General features: G+C 39.2%; 1 protein-coding gene across 3 annotated transcripts in view; it reads right to left on the reverse strand.

Moving 5' to 3' along the window:
• Positions 1-23,437, reverse strand: part of SNTG1 (syntrophin gamma 1) — a 426,064-nt gene that overhangs the window by 380,923 nt on the left and 21,704 nt on the right. The window contains exon 2 of one of the 3 annotated variants that reach the window (XM_039912672.1): positions 4,936-5,037. The exons of the other annotated variants lie outside the window; for them this stretch is intronic. The gene's annotated coding sequence lies outside the window, so the exon portion shown is untranslated. The remainder of the gene's footprint in view (positions 1-4,935; positions 5,038-23,437) is intronic. 3 annotated transcript variants of the gene reach the window in all.

Below are 23,437 nucleotides of genomic sequence, written 5' to 3' on the forward strand. Positions count from 1 at the left end.
TACCACGATCCGGTATTGGAAATAAAGATTTTGCACATGCATGTGGCACTGGTCAAGGCATGACTTCTATATTTGAAGTATTTATGAACTCGAGTTTCCTCAGGAACACATCCATTGTGTTATAGGACTGACGTACTACAGTTTAATAAACACTGTAGTTACTGTAGAGTGTGGTTTCCACATTCATTAGCCTCAGAACGATAATCAAAGCCACCACAAAAATGCCAATCATGTGCTTAAAGCTGCCATGGAAATTAGCACTTAGCCAGGAAAGCAGGTTGCCTAAAGGAAGCCAGACAATGGATGTAAAATAAATTTTGAAAAATTCTGATGTTGCTTATGATTTGGTTTCATCAGATTTTATATTTGCAAGAGAGCTGAGCATTGCAGGCCAGGGGCCTTACCTCTCTTGCAGAAGAATGTAGAAATAACTGGGAGTCAAAGAAGGGAAAAACCACTGGTATTAATATTAATGAGGAGCAATGTTAGTTTTGAAGTCTTATGAGCATTCCTTGCCATTTTAGAGATGCTTTGAACCTACTACCTTCGTGTTAGGACTTAGGAAAATAAATGTTGTATGCTTTTTTGGCCTTTACAGTTCAATATTCCCGGTAAAAATAATGACTGTGCTCTTTGTTAAGTGTTTATGGCGTGCCAAGTACTGGGGTAGATGCAATAAAAATATATAAATCAGAATCTCCATCTTACAAGGACTTACAGTTTAAGAGGAAGGGAGACAGGTATTTAATCTCCATTTTGCTGATGAGGAAACTGAGTCACAGTGCAGTCAAGCGATTTGTCCAAGATCGTCCAGTAGGCAGGTGTGGAGCAAAATTAGGACCCAGATCTCCAGACTCCCAGCCCGCTACTCTTCACTCTAGACTATGCTGTAACCCTAGTGTAGTGATGTGCAGCATTTAAGTCGCAATATGGGTTTACAAAAATCCTTTAGACTGTCTTTAAAACTTCCCATTGGTATCCAAGGGATTAGTTTCCCCAAAGCAGCCTGGCTACAGCATCCCTCTCCATTGCTGCAGAAGAGCTGCCAAGAAGAAGTACCAAGGGGTTTCACCTGTCTCACCCACTACAGCAGCGTGGCTCACTGGAAAGAGCACGGGCTTTGGAGTCAGAGGTCATGGGTTCGAACCCCGGCTCTACCACTTGTCAGCTGTGTGACTTTGGGCAAGTCACTTAACTTCTCGGTGCCTCAGTTACCTCATCTGTAAAATGGGGATTAAGACTGTGAGCCCCACGTGGGACAACCTGATTCCCGTGTCTACCCCAGCGCTTAGAACGGTGCTCGGCACATAGTAAGCGCTTAACAAATACCAACATTATTATTATTATTAAACACTATAGCATGTGGTGTTGTAACCTGTCGCTCTAAAAGCTCCATCCCTCCCACTATTGCCAGCACTTTCCAGTGAGTAACGACCAATTCCAGTCATCTAGCAATGACTAGAGCCAGGCTGATAGGGAAAGGACAGACAGTGACAGCCAAGAGTGTGGCTCTGCTCTTCTCAAAGGAAAGGGCCGGGGGTGGTGGGGGAAAGCAAGAAGTGTTAAGGGATGATATGAAGGGTAGAAGGATTTCTAGGAAAAACTATTAAGGCAGAGGAGGAAGCATACCAAGTTAATACCCCTGTGAGGTCTTCAACTTAAAATCAGTTTAAATCAGTTTTCAATACAAAATCGCAAAGCAGCGGGGCCTAGTGGATAGTGTGTGGGTCTGGGAATCAGAGGACCTGGGTTCTGATCCCAGCTCTGCCTCTTGTCTGTTGTGTGACAACGGGCAAGTCACTTAACTGCTCAGTTATCTCATCTCTAAAATGGGGAGTAAGACTGTGAGCCCTAGATAGGACATGGATTGTATCCAACCTGATTAACTTGAATCTTCCTCAGTGCTTAATACAGTGCTTGGCACTGTGTAAGCACTTAAATACCTCTTCCCCCACCCATCCCCTCTATCCCCACAAAAAACACACAAAATGGCCAGATCTGATTCACCCCATAACCAGATATCGATTTTTAGTCCAACAAAGGAATGACTCTCTCCCTATCAAGCAACTACTGATTAGCATAAAAACATGGCCAATTGGTTATATACCCCCTTCAATGCCTAAAGTTGCTTTCCTCTTGATAAATAAGAGAACTGCAAATTTCAAGTTTCAGAATGGCTTTACACTGTTAGCTTTGAAAGTTTGCCTATTAGTGCCTCTCCAAAATTCAGAAACCTTGGATGATAAGATTTGGAAAAAAGGAACAACTGTAATTTAAATTTGTAAATTTGTAATTTATTCTTATTAAAGTCTTTCTCCCAACCTACACTGTAAATTCGCTGGGGGCAGGGAATGCGTCTGTTATATTGTTATACTGTACTCTCCCAGGCTCTTAGTACAGGGTTCTGCACACAGAAAGAGCTCAGTGAGGGCTCCCTCACTCATTCCTTTTGCCCTGTTTGGAACTTCTTCCTTCCCCAAATCTACCAGACCACAACTCTCCCTGCCACGCAAAGGCTTCCTAAAAATCCCACCTTGTCTAATGAGCCTTCCAAGATTAGTTCCCAGCACCTTAAATGGTATATGCCCATCTATCAGCTCTAGAACTTATGATTTACTCATTACTACCCTTAGCACTTTTGTGTACATATATATATATATATTCATTCACCTAATCTTTCAATTCATTTAGATTACTCATAACTATTTTTAAGTTTTTTCTCCTCCTTTAAGAGTGTTACCTCCTTGTGGGCAGGGGATATGTCACTTGTTTGTCTAGTACTTCTTAAGTATTTAGTATAGTGCACTTCATCAAGTGGAAATTCAATATATCTAATAATATTACTTCAAAAATGGTGCAAAAATAGGCTAGAACTGGGATTCAAAATTTAGCTTTCTCTTGGAAAACACCTCTCAGCATAAATTTGAAAACACCCTCATCAATAAATCCAGAGTCACTGAATACCTCTAGTGTAAACTTTGGAATACTAACCAGAATGAGAAAGGCACCATTTTCAAACTTACATCTAAAGGACTCCAAACATTAGAAACTGCTCTTTGAAGATTTACAGCCTAATTATAGAATTACAAACCCAGGAATGATTGCCCACTGCACTCAACAGAATTCGGAGCTTGGAGAAAACAAATGACAATGATAATAATGCCAGTTTCTCAATCTGACCCAGGATGGCAATGTTCAACTATTCGCGCAACCATCTGAACTGATGTGTTTTAATTATTTTACTGATTACTCCATCATGTTCAACCTAATAGTCCATAAGAGGTGAAATCTGTGATTTTGTAGGGGTGATTCAGAATGCTGATGACCATTTGTAAGATCTTAGGTCCACTCAAGCAACATTAAGCCTTATAAAGCCTTATGTCTGCCACTGGGCCTGACTTGTGAGACCTGGAGTGGTGGAAAACTGATGGGGCTCCAGCTCCCTCAGTTCTATTTACTAGTTAGATGCAAGAATGGAGAAGATGGGGAGATCCAAAAAGAGCCAGTTCAGGGGATGGGCACTCTGGCAGTGTCTAAAAGATAGCTCAAGATGATATTATCCAGTATTTTTTTTCTTTTTAAAAATCAACACAGATAACTAAATCAGACCTGCCTAACCAAAAGAGAGCTTTGGAATTATCCAATTGACATTCCACACTGATCCAACTAACTGGATAATTGCTGGATCTCTGCTTCTCTCTGAGCCCTGCAGACCAGATTCGGTGTGGAAAACATCCTTTCCAGAGTGTGAGGAAAAAAAGCACAGCCTTCTTCCCAACGTCCCAAGCACCAACTCAGTGCTTTTGAAAGCTGACTGACATTTCCATCACAAAGCACCAGATTTAGATGGTGGAAAAATATAGACGTAAATAAAATTCTATGAAAAGAACCATGAGCTGTAGCTATTTTTTTTTCCATTCACAACAATACAATGTGTACATGTGCCTGGGTGGTGGCCAAGAAAATAAGCAAGTGCACAAAATTATTTATAAATGCTCTTGGTTACATTCTGGAGAAGCAATGTTGATTGCATTATTTCATTTTTGTAGGCATTTTATTAAATGGAGAATACATTTTTAGAACTATACCCTGAATTATGTTTGCGCATTAACAGCTGATGCAATCCATAAACCACAACTATTCTTTTTAGTATAATTAAGATATGCAACTTGCTTTTGTCTCTCAAACTTTGGTAAAGAGCCTTAATCAAGAGGAATATTCTATTTCTACTCTGCCCTTCCAAGAGCAGAGAGCTGATCTAAGTAATTTTAGTTGCACCTAACCAAGGTTAAATTCTGTCCAAATCTGCCCATTGTTTTTAAATAGAGCTGAATGCTCATCTCCAGCCACCCACAGTTTTGAGGAACATTTTCTTTCACACTTCTGAAACATGATCACCAACAATATTGTGGACCTGGCCATAATTTAACCATCAATGAATCGATTCTGGAAACAAAATAGTGTCCAATCTCCAGAATCAATCTGGAAAGTGGCTGAAGATGAATTACCTCAACTGTGGAACTCTGGCCTGGGGAATTCTGAGCAGTAAAAATATTGTGACTACCTTTATCGTATAAGGATTTAAAGGACTCAGACAACTCAATATTTCTGCTGCTCCCATAAACCCAAAAAGACTACTAAGGCAGAGTACTCCCTAGTCGAAAAGTCTCAAAATTTACCCAAATGTATTTTACAAAGACATCTCTATAACCAAATAATCAACTCTCAGTACCCACAAGAAAGGAAAATGATGATGGGATAATATCCTAAATCTAGGTTAAAGCAAAAGTTATGGTAAACCAGAGTAAGCTATAATCTCAATATTCATTTTCAAAAAATTAACACAGTAGCTAGCACTTGACGTTTCATCTAGCCTGTGTAGCCAGAATATACACTGCTGTATGGAAATTAATAAAATCAGTTGTGCAGACTCACCTTAAAACTGAAGTGTATTATAGCCTGTTCACCTCCCGATGCAATAATCTTTATCTACAGCAGTTCATTTTCCATAGCAGGGCGAGGAGATCTCTTTCCAATCTGAAAATCAGGTGACATACACCTATTGTTTCACAATGTAATTTAGGGCCCTCAAGCTCCAATTTCATCTCTAATTAATGGGACATTCTCACCATAAGATAGAACATTTACATTATATAGTCTGCCAGTCTTAGATTGTAAATGGAAGTTCTAAGGGGGAAAATGGTTACTTGAATCTTCACTGGGCAAAAATACCTTTAAGAGTCAACCTAATATTAATTAGCAAGGGGTTCCAAACATTTTTTGGAGTCAATTAACACTAACTGTACCCCAGAGTCCACTTCAGGAATGCGTTCAGCGTTGATTCAGCCTTACAGATACGACACATTTTATTCTTTTCCAAATTTCAGTCACCCTGAAAGGTGTGTGTGTGTGGGAAGAATGGGAGGGAAACACCACACTCAGGGCTTCCTCTAGAGCCCAGGCAGCTTGGGAATGGGGAGGGAGAGAGGGATAGGGATGTTGAAGAGCTTCCAGTTCACCTTGACAGAAGCTGTCAATCCAGAACACTTCCAGATCAATCAGGCAAACAAGCACGGAAGTTCGCAATTAAAATGTGAATTTTTAAATGAGAGAGTAATGTTATATTTCTTGATCTTTTGGAACATCTTAATTGAAATCCACAAGATGTTCATCCTTCCCTGACAGAAAGTAAAAACCTGTTCAGATGATGGAGCCTAGCAACAGAGGAGACAGTCAGAAAAAATTGTGGTAAAGACTGGGAAGTCTGTGTTGCAGAGATGGTATGCACTGTGGACTCCATGAGCTTTAGGAAGAAGGTCACTTCACCTCTGTGAGATTCTAGTTTCCTAATTAATAGACTCTTGTAAAATCATGTTTCTCAACAATTTTGACAACCTAGATGAGAGCCAAGGGAATAATGAGATGAACTGTAAAAAAACCCACAGATCCTATGAAAAAAAATCTACTCTAAATGGTACAGGCTGATTTATTGTATCTCTGTGATGATCTTATCTATACATTTTCATGAAAGAAATTAGTTTGAAGAAACTTAGGGGAAATGCATAATCTGCAAATTGATGTTGGCTATGCAATTTTATATACAGATGTTTTGGGATTAGGAAAACAAAAAACTACTCTGATTGCTACCTAAAGCCTTCCAAGCAATTTCAAATATACGGGAAAAATGGGTTTACTTTCTACTTGAAAATATTGCTTCAAGTGTTCTTTCTTAAATTTGGTTTCTTGCCTCTACTGGTAGGGCTTTCATATGAATTCTTACCTATACAAGATAAAAAACCCAGAAAAGGAAAAAGAAAAAGTTTATTTCCATAGCTTTTGAGCTGCATTTGAATTTTAATGGTATATTAAACTACTCAGTTGTACATTCTCCTGTTATTAAATTATTTTTGGATAGTGGCAAGTGGATTTATCTTTGATGCATTATTTTTATGAAGCCTCAACTATTTAATTTGAAGGTGATTTAAACATGTGCTTACCTTTTGGAAAAAAAAATATATTAGGGAGCTTAAGGAGGTGATATGTTTTTGTTTTTTTAAGTCTACATTTTCAAGCTTACTAGAGTGTTGCCATTTTAGAAGCAAAATGTGAAATCCAAAATTTTAAAGGACTATAATTATTGGCAGTTCTTGCTTATCGCCTCTTTTCACTATCTGTTTCAGATAGACCACAGGAGGATTAGAAAACACAATTCCAGCAAAGTATATCTGTCTGGATAAATGTGACACTGATTGGGAAGACATGATTATTATCATTTTACTATTATTACTAATATTACTACAAATAATAATATAGTGCTTACTTTGTGCTAGGCACTGAACTAAGCTCTGGTAGAGATATAATCAGTTAAGACACAATTCCTGTATCACAGGGCTCACAATTTAAGAGGGAGATGGAAGAGGTATTAGTTTCCATTTTACAGATTAGTCAACCAAGACAAAGAGAATTCAAATACTTTCCTAACGTCACACAGCAGGCAAGTAGCTGAGCCAGGATTGGAATCCAGGTGTTCTGACTCCCAGGCCCATGCACTTTCCACGTGGCCTTGCTGCTTCTTCTATTCATGTGTGTGGTGTCAGACATGGTAGCCCTAAAGGACAAGTTTTGCTTAATACAGGGTCTGCAGGAACCCAACCCCTCTGATATAGAACTAACCTTTCTTCCAAAGACCTATTCCTCTGTCCTCCTGAATAACTTATTATGATCCAAACTAAATTAGAGTATATACACTTGTCCTTTTGTTTTGTAAAATATATTTTCAAAAAGCACAGTTTTTAGCCAAGTGAATGAAACTTCAGCTACTTTTTTCCACTGTATATGAAATCAAAACTACCATCTCCCACACGCAACTTGGGTTCTTTTTGAGTTTCTCAATCCAAATTCAGGAGAGGTAAATAACAAGACCTTTACATTGTATTCATTTGATTTGAAAAGGAATTTAATGGTGCCATGCTTAATCACAGACCATTAGATTGTAAAGTTCTTCAGAGCTGGGACGGCTCCTACCTTCTCAATGTTGCCCAAGAGCCCGTGTATATAGCCATCCATCTGATACACCGCAGATGGTATGATCTTATCAGGGTAAGTAGGCTGGTTTATGACACTAGTGCATGACTGACAATCCCTCTGCACTTTGCATTTAAAATGATTATCCTTTGCTGAACGTTTTCATTTGGTAATCCACAGGCCCTGATGTTGTTTTCATTTCTCCTTATTCATTCAATAGTATTTATTGAACGCTTACTATGTGCAGAGCACTGAGCTAAGTGCTTGGAATGTACAAATCGGCAACAGATAGAGAAAGTCCCTGCCCACTGATGGGCTTACAGTCTAATCAGGGGAGACAGACAGACAAAAACAATAGCAGTAAATAGAATCAAGGGGATGTACATCTCATTAAAACAATAGCAATAAACAGAATCAAGGTGATGTACTTCTCATTAACAAAAAAATAGGGTAATAAAAATATATACAACTGAGCAGATGAGCACAGTGCTGAGGGGAGGGAAAAGGGGGGAAAGTGTTGAGATGTAACAGTTCCTGACAGAGGGGAAGTTTCCAGTAATTTTATTGGCATCAAGAGCTTCCCAAACCTTCGGTTCTAAGACACCATTACTGACTACCGCACACCAGGCTGACTTAATTGTACTATTTAAGAACATGCTATGTGTTAAGCACTGTACTAAGCATTGTTTTAGATACAAGATAATCAGGTCCCACATGGGACTCACAGTCTAAGGAGGAGGGACAACAGATATTGAATTCCCATTTTGTAGATTAGGGAGGAAACTGAGGCACAAAGAAATGTGCCCAAGGTCACGGAGCAGACCAGGATTAGAACCCAGGTCCTTCTGACTTGCAGGTCCATGCTCTATCCACTAGCCCATGCTAATTCCCTGCTTGCCAATTGCCCTATATTGCACATGTAGGGAGCAATGGTGGTACTGTTCTAAAACTCAAATTGGGTATCTATAGATCCTGGTCTTAAAGCCAAGAAGAATGTTGGAAACTACAATCGTCCTTAGAATAATAATAATAATGATGGTATTTTTTAAGCGCTTACTACATGCCAAGCACGGTTCTAAGCGCTGGCGTTGATGCAAAGTAATCAGATTGTCCCACGTGGGTCTCACAGTCTTAATCCCTATTTTACAGATGAGGTAACTGAGGCACAGAGAAGTTGCCCAAAGTCACACAGCTGACAAGTGGCAGAGGCAGGATTACTCCCAAGCCCATGATCTTTCCACTAAGCCATTTTCCCTGAATACTGATGCCACACTATCAGTATATCAGAGGATATACTTGTATCTGGATTCATTTTGCAACATACTTTAATATTCATGAACCATTTGACACATATGCCTCTCAAAGTACACTATTCAGGAACAGAACAACTATGTCACTGATGGGAATTTCTGATGGTACATAGGGTTATCCTGGTGCGGTTTTCTGCTAATTGTCAGTCATAATACTTTTCTGACTCTGAGAAACAGTTCATAATCATCTTCGTATGTTCTTGTACTCTCAGAGCAGAGTTATCAGCACACTGCAGGGAATAACAGCACCAAGGCCACTAAACGGAGCAGAGACACCTTACAAAGGCCTTTGATCCTATCAGTCCTCTGGAAAATATTCAACTCAACATGCCAAGGCCCAGAGAAAGCAGTCGGTCAACACTGATAATACTGATACTGTTGGGTGCACATCATGAGAAGGAAGTACTCAGGTTAAGAAAAAATAAATAGTTTATTGGGGAGCAAATGAAACCAAAGTGAAAAACTTTGGGCAATAATTCTTCCTATTTCCACCAAAGAATATTCAATCCAAAATCAAGGGCCAGAAATTCTTCAGATTACCTGTTAACATAATAATAATAATAATAATGTTGGTATTTGTTAAGCGCTTACTATGTGCTTACTATGTAGACATAGGGGAATCAGGTTGTCCCACATGGGGCTCACAGTCTTAATCCCCATTTTACAGATGAGGGAACTGAGGCACAGAGAAGTTAAGTGACTTGCCCACAGTCACACAGCCGACAAGTCACACAGCCGACAAGTGTGAAACCCTTCCAGAGAGAAGTATTTCTCTGAACTGCAGCTATATAGTTACATTGTTTTAAAAAGATGAAACTTTTTTCAAGTTGAAATTTATAGCTCTTCACTTGTTGAATGCAGATGATTTATGGTAGAAAAACTTCCTGCCCTGATTAGTGGAGAACCATCTCAAAATTCCCTGGATAATAATAATAATAACAATGGTATTTAAGTGCTCACTATGTGCGAAGCACTGTTCTAAGTGCTGGATGCCACAACATTTGCCTTTTCTTTTTGGTCCTCTCAACCAGAGAATGTCTCATTCATTCATTCATTCAATGGTATTTATTGAGCACTTTCTACGTGCAGAGCACTGTACTAAGCACTTGGAATGTACAATTCAGCAACAGCAACAGATAGAGACAATCCCTGCCCAATGACGGGCTCACAGTCTAATCTCATGTGCTAGCCTCATGAGAGGAAGATGTGTATACAGTAAAATCCATATGCTGACAAAATACTTAAAGAGAAATATCATGGGGGTTTAATCTGGGTATTTGGAATCTGAATTTTGGAAAACTCAGTGGTCTTAAAGTAGTCAATCATTTATTGAGTGCTTTCTGTGTGCAGAACACTGTACTAAGCACTTGGAAGAGTATAACAGATGTTTCCTGCCCACAATGAGCTTAAAGTCTAGAGAGGGATACAGACATTAATAGAAATAAAGTTACAGATATTTACATAAGTGCTGTGGGCTGGGACGGGGAAGAGATAAAGGGAGCAAGTCAAGGTGACACAGAAGGGAGTGGGAGAAGAGGAAAGGAGGGTGGTCAGGGAAGGCTTCTTGGAGGAAATATGCTTTCAGTAAGATTTTGAAGTTGGGGAGAGTAATTGACTGTGGGATATGAAGAGGATGTGCATTGCAGGCCAGAAGCAAGAGGTGGGCGAGAGGTTAGCGGCGAGATAGATGAGGTTAGCATTAGAGCAGTGCAGTGTGTAGGTTGAGTTGTAGAGGGAGAAAAGCAAGGTGTGGTAGGAGTTGGGTGTCTACTATACTGGAATATTTCCTTAATGCAAAAGTCCGGGATTCCAAGGTCTGAAAAACAACCTCTTTGGGCTTTACCTTACTCTGAAGAATCTTTCTTTCTAATGTTCTAAAATATGATTTAAACAGACTTTTCATCACCAAAGAAAACTCTGTTGCATTAAGTTTGAAAAATACAGATCAATTATTAGTAATTTGCCTCTTCAAAACTTTGTTTCTTGATCTAATTACTTCTTATTAAATTACACAAACCACATACGAAAGGTATAAATTCTGTCACACCCTAAAGGTTCAAATCAGGTATGTGAACAAAATGCAAATAGATCCATTACCTCCAACTCTAAAGGGTCAATGCCTAGTCATTTGGAGAAGACAAATAACATTACCCCCGACATATAAACACAACTGAACACAAGTGGCTTTAAGAAAATTAAAGTAAATCTTATTAGATGAATCTAAAATATTGCCTTCTGACTGAAGGCAAGGGATGACAGTAGTCCTATTCTGTAACTCTGAGAGGACTTTTTCAATGTACCACCAATGTCAATAGGATTCACTGAGCACCTTCTGCGAAGCACTGTACTAAGTACTTGGAAGAGTACAATAGAAACAAGAAACATACTCTATGCATTCAAGGAGCTTCCTTCTAGGCCAATTCCATACTTATTAAATGCCATCATCTAGTCTTCCTATTCATCTTCACTTCTCCTCTGTCTCCTCATATCATTAGGTTAGCAGAACCAAATATCTGCCTGAAGCGAGTACATTCAGACCCACCACACACTTAGATTCCCATGGAAATCCCATTAAAGGGTAATCAGAAGGAAACAGGGAATACTAAGTGTCTTTACTTACAGGCTTGCTTTCTTGTCCTTCGACAAGGTGGTGTTGAATCTGGGAACTATAGCAGTATCTTTCAACTCCTAGTTAAATGCACTATTAGGTCATTCTATCCCTACTGCTCTAGTCAGAAGCAGCATGGCTTAGTGGAAAATAATAATAATGGTATCTGTTAAGTGCTTACTATGTGCCAAGCACTGTTCAAAGCACTGGGGTAGATACAAGGTAATTAGGTTGCGCCATGTGGGGCTCAGAGTCAATCCCCATTTTACAGATGAGGTAACTGAGGCACAGAGAAGTTAAGTGACTTGCCCAAAGTCACACAGCTAAGTGGCAGAACAGGGATTAGAACCTACGACCTCTGACTCCCAAGCCCGTGCTCTTTCCGCTAAGCCACGCTGCTTCTCACTGGCACACAGGACCAGGAGTCAGAAGTACCTGGGTAATCCATCACCTCCATATGTCTGCTGGATGACCTTGGGCAAGTCACTTCACTTCTTTGGGTCTCAGTTATCTCACCTGGTAAAAGGGGATTAAGAGTGTGAGCTCCATGTGGGACAGGGGCTGTTTCCAATCTGATTAACTTGCATCTCCCCCAGGCCTTAGAACAGTGCTTGGTGCAGTAAGTGCTTAACAAGTACCATCACTATTATTATTGTTATGAATCCTGTCAGCATTAGTTTATGATTAAGCAGAACACAAAACAGGATTTCCATTAAAACTGAGAAAGCATGATAAACAGTTGATTTGGTCTTAATGGCTCTAGGTCAGCAGGACAAAATGTACATTTTTCTTCTCCATAATTGACCCTTTAGTGAGCTTTTTTTTTTGAAAGAAAGTTAAAGAAGAAAAATTAGCAAAAAGTAGATCCTAATATGGGCTAAACAGAACTGAGAACGACTTCTCCAAATAGAGGGAAGTAGACTAACACACCCACCCTCTGGGAGAATGGGAGGTGAAGGAGAGGAAACTGATCCAATCTCCAAGCCTGGATTAAGTGGTTCAGACCTAGGTGGAAATCTAGATTTGCTACTACAATTTAGAACAAGGCTTGAAAACACACAAATCCAAGGTCTGATTATCAGGCTCTATTTCCTACAAAGATTGCCACCTCAGCTTCAAGGGCATGAACTCTAGGGGAACTCCTACTCTTGATCTAAATTATGTATGGATAAATTGAGTCGTTGTTTATTCAGGAAAGCAAGCCTGAAAGACAGTAAAATGTTCCCTGCTGGGTCTTTCTGAACTGTTATCTGCCAATCTGCTCTATCCAGACAGAAAAAGAAAACAGAGCAGAATGGGAAAATTGATTTTCAAGAGAATAGACAGTGGTAGGGTTGTAAGTGTAGGTGTCATTACTCAATAAAAATGGTAGGCGCTCAACTTCATGAAAGCCAAGGAAATATCTCCCATCCCAGCTACAATTGTGATCATTTTTAGTTTAGTTTTTTTTTTTTTTAACTTGCCACACAAGAGGTAACCCTGAAGGAATCATTTCATTGTGGTAATTTGATTTCAGGAACTGAAATAGTAAACCCAATTCTCATTTGGGGTGAAAGTTATGAACATCTTTCATAGAGTGATGCTGCAAACATATATCCATTGCTATGATGATCTGTTAAAACACTTTAAGTGTTTCACAGCCTCAAATATCTGTTCCTCATACTCCTGCACTCTGGGAAAATCTTACTCATTATCTATCAGCAATAAAGAATGATAATCAGAAAAGAATCAGTAGAAAATATTTCTGTTCCCCACTAGGAGGCTTATTGGAAGTTAAGGAAAGGATTAGGGGGTTACAGTACTGGATCAAAGATAGTATAGGTCCCTAAGATAATAGCAAAATGGATCAAAATCCGAGGAAGTGTAGTAAAGTGTTCCCTAAAGTGTAAAAATCTGCAGAGAGAAATTGTCAACTCATCCAAGATAAAGTAAGAGCTTCTTTGGTGAAAGAAAATGAGTACAGCTATTTTAAAATAATTTGAGAAGCCTCCCAAAATCCAGTAGGAGTTATTCATAATGGGATTGCAAGTATCCAGGGCTTAATTAGCTTCCCACAACAAGAGAATGGAAGCAACACTTTTAAAATAGTCTCCAGTCTCATGCAACCAGTAGTGAAACATACAGATGATGCCCATTTAGTGAAGAGAGTTTCCTATAAGGCAAGATGCCAACTATGTCATAAACTGGGATTTCGTCAAATGCAACAATAAATAATGACAGAAATGAGAATTTATGTGGGATTAGGCTGTAAAATCATTGTGGGCAGGGAACAGTCTACTAACTCTGTTACACTGTACTCTCTCTTGCACTTAATACAGTGCTTTTCACACAGTATGCACTCAATAAATGATTGATTAGAGTGACGTACGCAATAATTCCTGTTATCAGCAGTGAAAATAGGCAGTAGTTCATTCATTCATTCAATAGTATTTATTGAGTGCTTACTATGTGCAGAGCACTGTACTAAGCGCTTGGGATGAACAAGTCGGCAACAGATAGAGACAGTCCCTGCCGTTTGACGGGCTTACAGTCTAATCGGGGGAGACGGACAGACAAGAACAATGGCAATAAATAGAGTCAAGGGGAAGAACATCTCGAAAAACAATGGCAACTAAATAGAATTAAGGTGATGTACAATTCATTAACAAAATAAATAGGGTAACAAAAATATATAAAGTTGAGCGGACGAGTACAGTGCTGTGGGGATGGGAAGGGAGAGGTGGAGGAGCAGAGGGAAAAGGGGAAAAAGAGGGTTAAGCTGCGGAGAGGTAAAGGGGGGATGGCAGAGAGAGTAGAGGGAGAAGAGGAGCTCAGTCTGGGAACGCCTCTTGGAGGAGGTGAGTTTTAAGTAGGGTTTTGAAGAGGGAAAGAGAATCAGTTTGGCGGAGGTGAGGAGGGAGGGCATTCCAGGACCGTGGGAAGTTGTGTGAGTCCAGACACTTAAGTACATCAGAATGGGCCTAACACCAAACGGGCATGCAAATAGAGCAAATGGCTATAGCAAACCCCCATGTCCACATACAAAATATTCGCAATCTTTGAAAATTGTCATGCAAAAATGGATTGTTGCTTTATCTTGAGACACCGTACTGACGGAACTCACTCATTTCTGTAGAGAAGGCAGTTAGTCTTGCTGGAACAATGCAAGTGTGCCTAGCTGGAGAGAATCGTGTGGGCCTGATGTATTTTAATAAAAAACTTGGGGAGGCTGACTAGTATTCAAAATTAACCTCTCCCATATGGCTCAAGGGTCTTTACTGAATTTCTGCTAATGATCAACATCAGAAATTTTCACATATCTTGAGCTACCAGCCATTAATGACAAGAAATTTGAGTCATTAATACACTGTCCCTTAACACAATCAGTTTCAGGGTCAGATCATCTTATAAACAAGACAGGAATAAAAACTATCTCAGGAGAAAAATGAGTCCATATTCAAGAATTCAAGAAGACAGCAAGTATCTCAAAGGATTTTAAAATACTTCCCTTATCTTAGCCCAGTTCACATTGTGTCCATTATAAAGATTTGAATTCACTGCCCAAGCACCTGCCACTCTGAAAGCTACTCAGATTGAAAGAAGAGACATTTTCCATACTGAAAGTATGAATAATCCTCAACCACACTTTTTAAACTTTCTCTTGCTGCACAATTTTGATTAAATGAGACAAGATCGTGAATTATGGGCAGCCCAGTTCTCAGGAGGAGGCAAGAAAAGAGTAGGACAGATTGGTACTTAAAGTAGCTCCTGCATAGCCTTCAATAATTAAACCAGGAATTCATTCCTTAATTATTTCTTCTTGTCTGCTCCGGCAGCTAGAATTCTCCAGGTGTTTACTCAGAAGGATAAAAGCAGGTAAAAACAGAGGCAGTGATGAGGATGTTTACTAAAGGTGACTGTACTTGTTCTCCTTCTCTAGATAAATCCTCTTTACTGTTCTTGCATATCTATGCACTTGCAGGGCTGCACCTTCCCCTATTTCCAGGAAAACAATAAACTTTAATATCTTCCATGGAATCTCATTCCTTTCAGCCAGTCTTTTGCCTCCATGTCACCTACAGGAGCTTTAAAATGAATCTCCAACCCTGACTTATGATTAAGAATAATCAATATCTGCTTGATCATTCAGTGTAATCCAAAAATTCAAATAGTTTGTGGGGCAAGAGGAGCATGCTTGCATTTCATGCTTCATCGTTCTATATGAACTAATGAAAATATTTAAAGATGACCAGGAACATAATAAAATACACAGATACGCAAATCTTGTGATAGGCATCATTCAAGAAGTAGATCTCACGTGTCTAGAAATCTATTTTTTGGAGACATGATACTAGACTGGATTAACCACTCGTCTGACTCAGTATGGCATTTTTCGTATTTTGGCTTGCTCTGGATAAGGAAATGTTAACTCTTTAGTATTCACAGAGATCCACAGTACATGGAAATCTTTGCAATTTATGGTGAAATTATTTCATTGCACAAAAAAAATACTACTAGTAAATCCCTCAGCTAGTAAAGCTATAATTAAACAGTCCAGAAAATGACACATCCTCTGATTTTGTTTATTTATAGAATATCACAACCTCCCTAGAAAGTGTTTCATTGAAGCATCCCACACAGCATTCATTCATTCTCTTTTTTAACAAGTCACCTAGAGAACAGCAGAGTCGTAGTGACATAGTTCTAAAAGAATCCTGCAAGATGCCTTTATTGTATTTGCATAGGTTTAGAATGAGGCATCACCTGCCTTCCCTGTCAGTCTTCTGTCCTCTCATCCCTCTCTCCCACAGTGCTTTAATTCATCTTTTCAAGAGAACAAAATAATTGCTATTTGTGGGAAAAAACACAACAATGTTCCATTCAACCTAGGCAATAAGGTACTGCTCCCTTCTATGTTATCTATGCATTTAAATCTGTACCCCTTAACTACTTGCAATTTACCCACCTCCAACTGCAGAGTACTTAAATACATATCCTTATACTCTCCCACTAGTAATTTAGTATAATGTGTGCTTCCCCATCTAGACCATGAGGTCCTTTTGGGAACGGAGAGCATGTCTACCAACTCAACTCTACTGTTCTCTCCCAAGCACCCAGTACAGTCTTTGGCACACAGTAAGTGCTCAATAATTCCACTCATGGATGGATTGATTGATTAGAGGAATATGATGATAGTTTCCATCCTTGACATTCCATTTTCAGAGTAAAGGATGAAAAAATTCATATGGCTAAGTATTTCCTCTACATTCCCAACTTGACCTCTACTATTTCATTTTGAACATCTCAACCATGAACTCCTTTAAAATCATCTTCAAAGCAACGATACTTCTAAACATAATTGCTTCCAAGTTTATAGTTTTAAATGCTACTCATTTAGAGTTGCTTAAATTGAATGTTGGACTCCAATAGAGAGGCGAGAAACCTAACTCACAAAAATTCAACGATATGAGCTGAGGTGGGTAAGAAAGAGACTCATTCTAGTGAGAATGATTCAGATGGAGTGGCAAGATTTTAAAGCTTGATAACCACCCATTTTTTGCCACTGGATTATAACCACATACCGATTCCCAGAAACCCACACCTTTCAAATTATTCTACTGTTAGAGAGTAATGGTTTCACCTAGCCCCAGAATGTGTCAAACCGCAGTCTGTAATCACCAAAATACTTTTCTGTTTTCCAAATAAGACTAAGGATATGATAAAAGTGATTTATCATTGTTTAGAACAGGACTTTAGAAAAATGAACAGAGAAATTGCTAACCATGGTGCCGACTGTTGGATTGACCAATATGCAATGGGATAAATTAAGTAACTTGTAAGGAATGCTAAGACTACAACAGCCCTATCAGAGTAAGGAAAGCCAACTGCAAATACCACTGTTACCAGTGAATGGTCTGCACTCACAATCTGTCGGAACTTCGACTCCTCCAAGGCTGGTTAAATGACAATTATTTGGGGATCAAAATATCAAACGTGACCAAGCAAGCAAAGTATTGTTAAACACCTTTATCTCCTCATAATCCTAATTAACAGGAAGCTTATGGAAATCATGCAGACAAAGTTAAGGACACGTACAACTAGTGATGGAGAACAAGAGTGAAGAAATTCAGTTCTATGCAGCTTGTTCTCAAACTAAGGCCTTGAGCATGCCTGGCCAGTGAACAGTTACAAGTGAATCAGACAGAAAAATCTATTGCCAGATCTCAAATACCTGTGGTAGTAATAAGCATAATTAATAAACATGAATAACTGAAATGAATCAAAGCATACCTTAAGTATCTGTGTGCTAGCTCCGTACTAAGCATTTGGAAGAGAATAAAAATAGTATATCTGGATCCCTGCTCTGAAATATTTTACAATCTAACAGGCCCATATAATCCAGAAATTACCCAGTAATTTCAATCTCCCCTCCCCTCTATTTTTCAAGTCCCATATATGAATGAAGAACAGGACATTCTGAGCAGATAGAATTTTTTAAAAGTGGGAAATTTATGAGGTCAAATCCTGGCATTGACACTTACATTTCCTGTCTTAAGACTATCTCACTGATTAATGAGCAGTTTGATTTCTTTGCTTATAGAATAGTGAACCTTTGCTGCACAAGCTGCATCTACTCAAGTACAGCCAAGTGGACGGGTGTGCAATTTTCTAATTAATTCAGGACTGGTCTCATAGTCATTCTGGATAATTCGGGCAAGGTGGATTTTTTTTTCTCTCACAGATCCAAACTGGCTGTGGAAGTGATTCTGAATTCCCTGGACACATATTCAACTTGGTTTGTTCTGGCTGTAAACATAACCTTCTGTTCTGGTGAACACTTGGAAATGCTGAGAATAATAATCATGTGAGGTAACTCGATCCATCAGGTTCTACAGTGTAGTGACACCTAGTCAGGACATCAGAAATTCACAGCAACCTCTGGGCTTCTTTGAACCAATGATGTGCGCTAAATAGTGACTTTGCGAGGCAAGGTTGCGGATGACTTTTTTAATCAGAAAAATCTATCCAATTTTTTTTTAATAGAATAGAAATTTGGCCTGAAAGAGAAACATGCCAATCAAGAGAAGTCAGCAAGAAAAATTACATTAAATTTATAATTACAAGCTTGGATTCCGTAATTCTATTACTATGTGCTTGAATCAGGTTTGAGGGCTCCTGAGTGCCTTTGGGCACGGTGGTAGGCAGCATTGATGTAAAACTCTAATCCTATAAATTGCTTTAATTTCTCTAATGAAGTAATGATGAATTATGGACCCTAGACAGTGTTACAAATGTTTCAAACAATCCAAGTTATTCAATATCTTTTGCAGTCTATCTAATGCTTTTGGTCATGCTTTCCTCAATCCTTTTATCAAAGAGCATTTTGGAAAGGAGAATGTTAGGGTGTTAACCCTTCTCTTGTAAGTCAACAACAGTTTTAACAAAAAGTCCATTCAAATCAGTGGATGCTAATAAGTACCTGGTATACAAATCACAGTAATACGTTTCGCCCTTGACATGAGAGGGTAATGAAAAGCTTCAGGGTATGCATTTGTCAGTCAGTTTCTAATTGTAAAAGCTTTGAACTCTGTCTTTCCAATATACTGTGCTCAGGCGGTAAGGTTTAAGTTCCATTTTGAAAATTTAACAAAACTCTTATCACTGACATTAAAATTATGATGGAAAGCTAAAATTGGGCATTCTCTGAGAGACTCTAAATGGACTCAAAAACCCTCAACTGAAATAAAAAGGCACACATATCAATGCATTAGAGATTCCTGCAGTTGGAAGATGTAGAAGTTTCACTTTTTCAGAAACCTTGTTGAGCTGACGAGACGAATGTTTTAACCAAGCATCACTGGGCCTTTTTAATAGCACTGTTCAGTGCTATTGCCTGCCTTCCTCTACTTTTGGTTCAACAGCTGACAGCACTGTCTCTTAGCTCCTCTTCTCTTGTCAACTTGGATGAGCATAACCTGTGCTGTACTGAATAGGCCTACCAATGCAGTCAATCTGGTGTCACTGATAGGTGTGCACTGATCTCAGTGGCCTCCACTCTGCAGTGGCACTGTGAGAACCTCAGGGGCTCAGTGGAGGGAATGGATACTATTCTCCATGGACGTTACCCAAAGAGGCAGGATGTGTCCAAGAACTGTTGCCAGGGCCATCTGGAGGCCCTGGAGAAAGAAGTCACCTAGCTAGGCACAGTTTCCCCTTGTGGCACCTGAAGCTTAAAGTGGTCCCCAGATTTCGCTGACTCCTAGCAAGTGCAGGGTATTCCCCAGCAGTGGTTCCATGAAAGTGTATTTTTATGAACAGCGATCCTAGTTGGTGCCACTGTCACCCCTGCCATTGCCACGATTGCCACTGCCACCCCTGCACTCCCCTCCCCCAGCAAAAAAGCCCCCCCCACACATACACACACAAAGGAGTGGCACCTCAATGGGCTTCTGCTCAGCAGATGGTCCCACCAAGCAAAACCTTTCTAAAAGAACCAGTCAGAGGAAGGGACCCGTGGGAGGGCCATAAAACAATATTTTTAACTGATGGAGTATGATCAAACAAGTTCCCCTGAAAGCTTAAAAAATCAAGCTTTAGCAGGTTGTAGTTTATTGGAACACACACTGCTGTGTACACCCATCATAAGGTGCAGCCATGTACCGTAGTGATGTACTGTCTCTAATGCACTGACCCGTACCTTTTATTTTAGTTTGGGGTTTTGCAAGTCCACTTACAATCTCTCACAGAATATCCAATTTTAACTTTCCAGCCTACTGGGAACCACTGGCAATTCACAGGGGTGATGATTTCTGCTTAGGCCCAAAGGAGGACTAAACTCTCCCTTCATGTTGAAGGGCAGGAGTGGGGTTGAGGGGATTGCAACTCTGACCAGGAGAAGCATAAGGCTTTCAATATCTACAGCTGGCAATATTCCTACGAACCCCAGTTTCCTCAACACATTACATGACCAAATCTCTATTAATGTCCCTGTAACACCTACTAAATATAGATTCACATACGTTGTATAAAGAGAAAAGACATTCCGTGACTATTTTAAATATACCATTTTCCCTCCCACTTCTCTCTTTGAATCAGTGGGAAGCTGCCAGCAGTGAACAAAATATAGAGATTCATCTCCAAACTAGCTACCATTTGAAAATAATGTACAACCAAACTATTCTGAAACTGATGGGTGTCAGAAGAGGAGTGGGTCAAATAGGAGATTGTTTCTATGAGAGGATGAAAGAATAATGCACCTACAACAGAGTTCTCTTCTCCCTTTGCTAAAAAAGGTGTTTTCCTAAACACTGTAAAATATTCTCTCCACACTAAACCAAAATTCAGATTTGTTTTCTTGCTTGATATTTGTTCAAAAGAGCAAAGAGTCCAAGAAAATGGAAAATAACCCATTTTCCTGAGTGAGTTAACTTGTGCTTACAAAAATATAGCTCTGCTCTCCATTTGAAAGCACCCTTGACAAATACCAAGCAACATTTTAATCATTGAGAGTTTTCATTCAAACAGATGAAAAAAATTGCTTGCAGCATAATATTTCTATCTCTGGGGATTTTCTTTTGGCTTGTGGCTAAAATTTACCTGAGAAGCATCTTCTAAAATTTCAAGTGAACTGAAGTCAGTTTATACCCACTCAACGCTTTTGGAGGCCTTGGTTCCAGAAAATAAAGAATTATAGTAAACTCTAGGGAAGAATATTCATTTCTTTAGTCTTTTGCAAGACTCTTCCATGGAAGCCAAGAGATGCCACTGCTCTGTCTCCCCATGTCTCCATGCTTAAAGTTCAGGCAGCCCAAATACCATTAAAAATGATTACTTCTAGACAACAGGCTGGCAAACAAGGGTCTCAGACTGACCAAACATTTAATCCATATCTGCAAAACAGCAAGCTGCTGCTGTCTTTGAACTATGTATTTTTCAAAAAGAGATTTACTTTCTTTCTTTTATGGTATTTGTTAAGCACTTACTATGGGCCAGTCACTGTACTAAGTATACAGAAGCCTATCAGGTTGGACACAGTCTATATCCCACATGGGGATCAAAATCTTAATCTCCATTTTACAGATGAAATAACTTAGGCTCAGAGAAGTGACTTGCCCAAGGTCACACAGCAGACAAGTGGAAGAGGTGGGATTAGAACCCAGGTCCTATTGTCTTCCAGGCCCCTGCTCTATTCACTAGACCATGCTGCTTCTCTACTTTCTATTAGAAAGGATAGTTTCTAAATAAAATGTTTTGCAGTGGCTTTAATTCTGAATGAATATTAAGGTAAATCCATAAGTTTATAAGTAGATTCTTTCCCTGTTCTCCCTGAATATCAAATTTGAATCTGAATTATGAACAAAGGGAACAACTTGTCTGTCAATGACTTTGAAAAAGGATTACAAAAGATGTCATCCTTTCTAAAGCAGATTCACATACAGCTAAAGGTAATAGGACAGTGCCTTCAGTGCAGTGTTTTTGAATATAGTGCTTTTGTTAAAACTAAAATGCGTTACCATGTTTTACCTGTAGATCTCACACCATTTTTAGATTCACAGTGTGGCCAACTTGAATTGCACGCTCTCATTAACAGGTGAATGGGGCGTTTGCCTTTGTGGAAATGAAGTACTGTTTTTTGACACCCACAGAAGATTTAAAGTGGACTGTACATCTATGCTTAAGGACAAAAGAGTTTTCATCACAATGGAGATGTGCTTTAGAATATTAGTCAGTGATAGTTATTCTAATAATTAGCCAACAGAAATGTATTGGTCAGGAGATTGAAACCCTGCTCCTGTAGTCACAGTGTCCTATCTCTCTGGCTGTATACACTGTTCTCTTTGATTTTTACACTTTTATGGATTGATCTTTACGTGCCTCTCTCTGGTCCCCTCTCCAATCCCTTGTTCTTAAATTGTAATACCCTTGAGGGCCAGGGACCATGTCAAATTTTCACCTGCACTAAGTATAGGGATCTACACATAGTAATAAAATGCCATTACTATTCTACACAAGGGATGCCTGATCATTTGGAAATTCAGTTATTTTAGGCTTAATCCCTATTTTAATATTTTTCATTTGCAAACAGCTTTCTTGAGAAATTATAAACAATAATACAGTGGAAGAGCCCCATACGGCATACTAACAATCAATCTTATATAGTGAGGGCTTACTGTGGGCACAGCGTTATACTAAGCACTTGGGAGAATACAAAGCAATATAATAGACCAACTATTCTACCCTCTGTTTGTTGGAGATTCCGAGCAGCAAATGATGTTCTGAATACCACCTGATCGCAGGGTGCAAACTATGCCAATTTTGGTTGCTACTTGTGACAATTTTGAAGAACATTTGTGGCAGGGACTGAAAAAACCTTTGATCTCTTTTCTAAGATAGGTTCAGTACAGTCATTTCTGTTTCTCTTTCAAAAAGAGAACATTGTATGTTTTGGTACTGATCCCTGAAGAGATGGAACACGGCTGCTGCTGCTACTTACATGATTATAATCACTTTTCTTGGCAGGCTGAAGGTACTGAATGACATTGCTGTTTTGGCCTTAACCAGCTCTCCTAATCAATCAGTTGTATTTATTGAGCCCTCACTGCATGCAGAACACTGAACTAAGATTTGGGGAGAGTAAAATGAAAGAAGTAGACATAAATGCTTCCTTCAAAGAGCTTCATAAGTGCTGCTGAATCAAGTGCATAGGTGACACAATAAGAAGGGAAAATAGGATGGAGACTATGAGAGATTTAGTCAGAGAAGGCTTCCTGGAAGAGATGTGATCTGAGGAAGCCTTTGAAGATGGGGAGAGGGGTCAAAGTGCTGATATGATGGAAGCATAGCATTTTTCCTTTAACTCACACACCATTATGAGAAACACATGGATCCCTCCTGGGAAAACAACATAATGTTAAATACCATTTTCTACTGCCTTTCCCTGAGGGCAGTCCTAATAAAACAAAAAATTCTGCAGGAAATTTCAGGAAGAATAATACTAGTTCATGTTGTAGGCACT

The sequence above is a fragment of the Ornithorhynchus anatinus genome, chromosome 7, assembly GCF_004115215.2.
Source record: "Ornithorhynchus anatinus isolate Pmale09 chromosome 7, mOrnAna1.pri.v4, whole genome shotgun sequence".
NCBI classification, from domain to species: Eukaryota; Metazoa; Chordata; class Mammalia; order Monotremata; family Ornithorhynchidae; genus Ornithorhynchus; species Ornithorhynchus anatinus.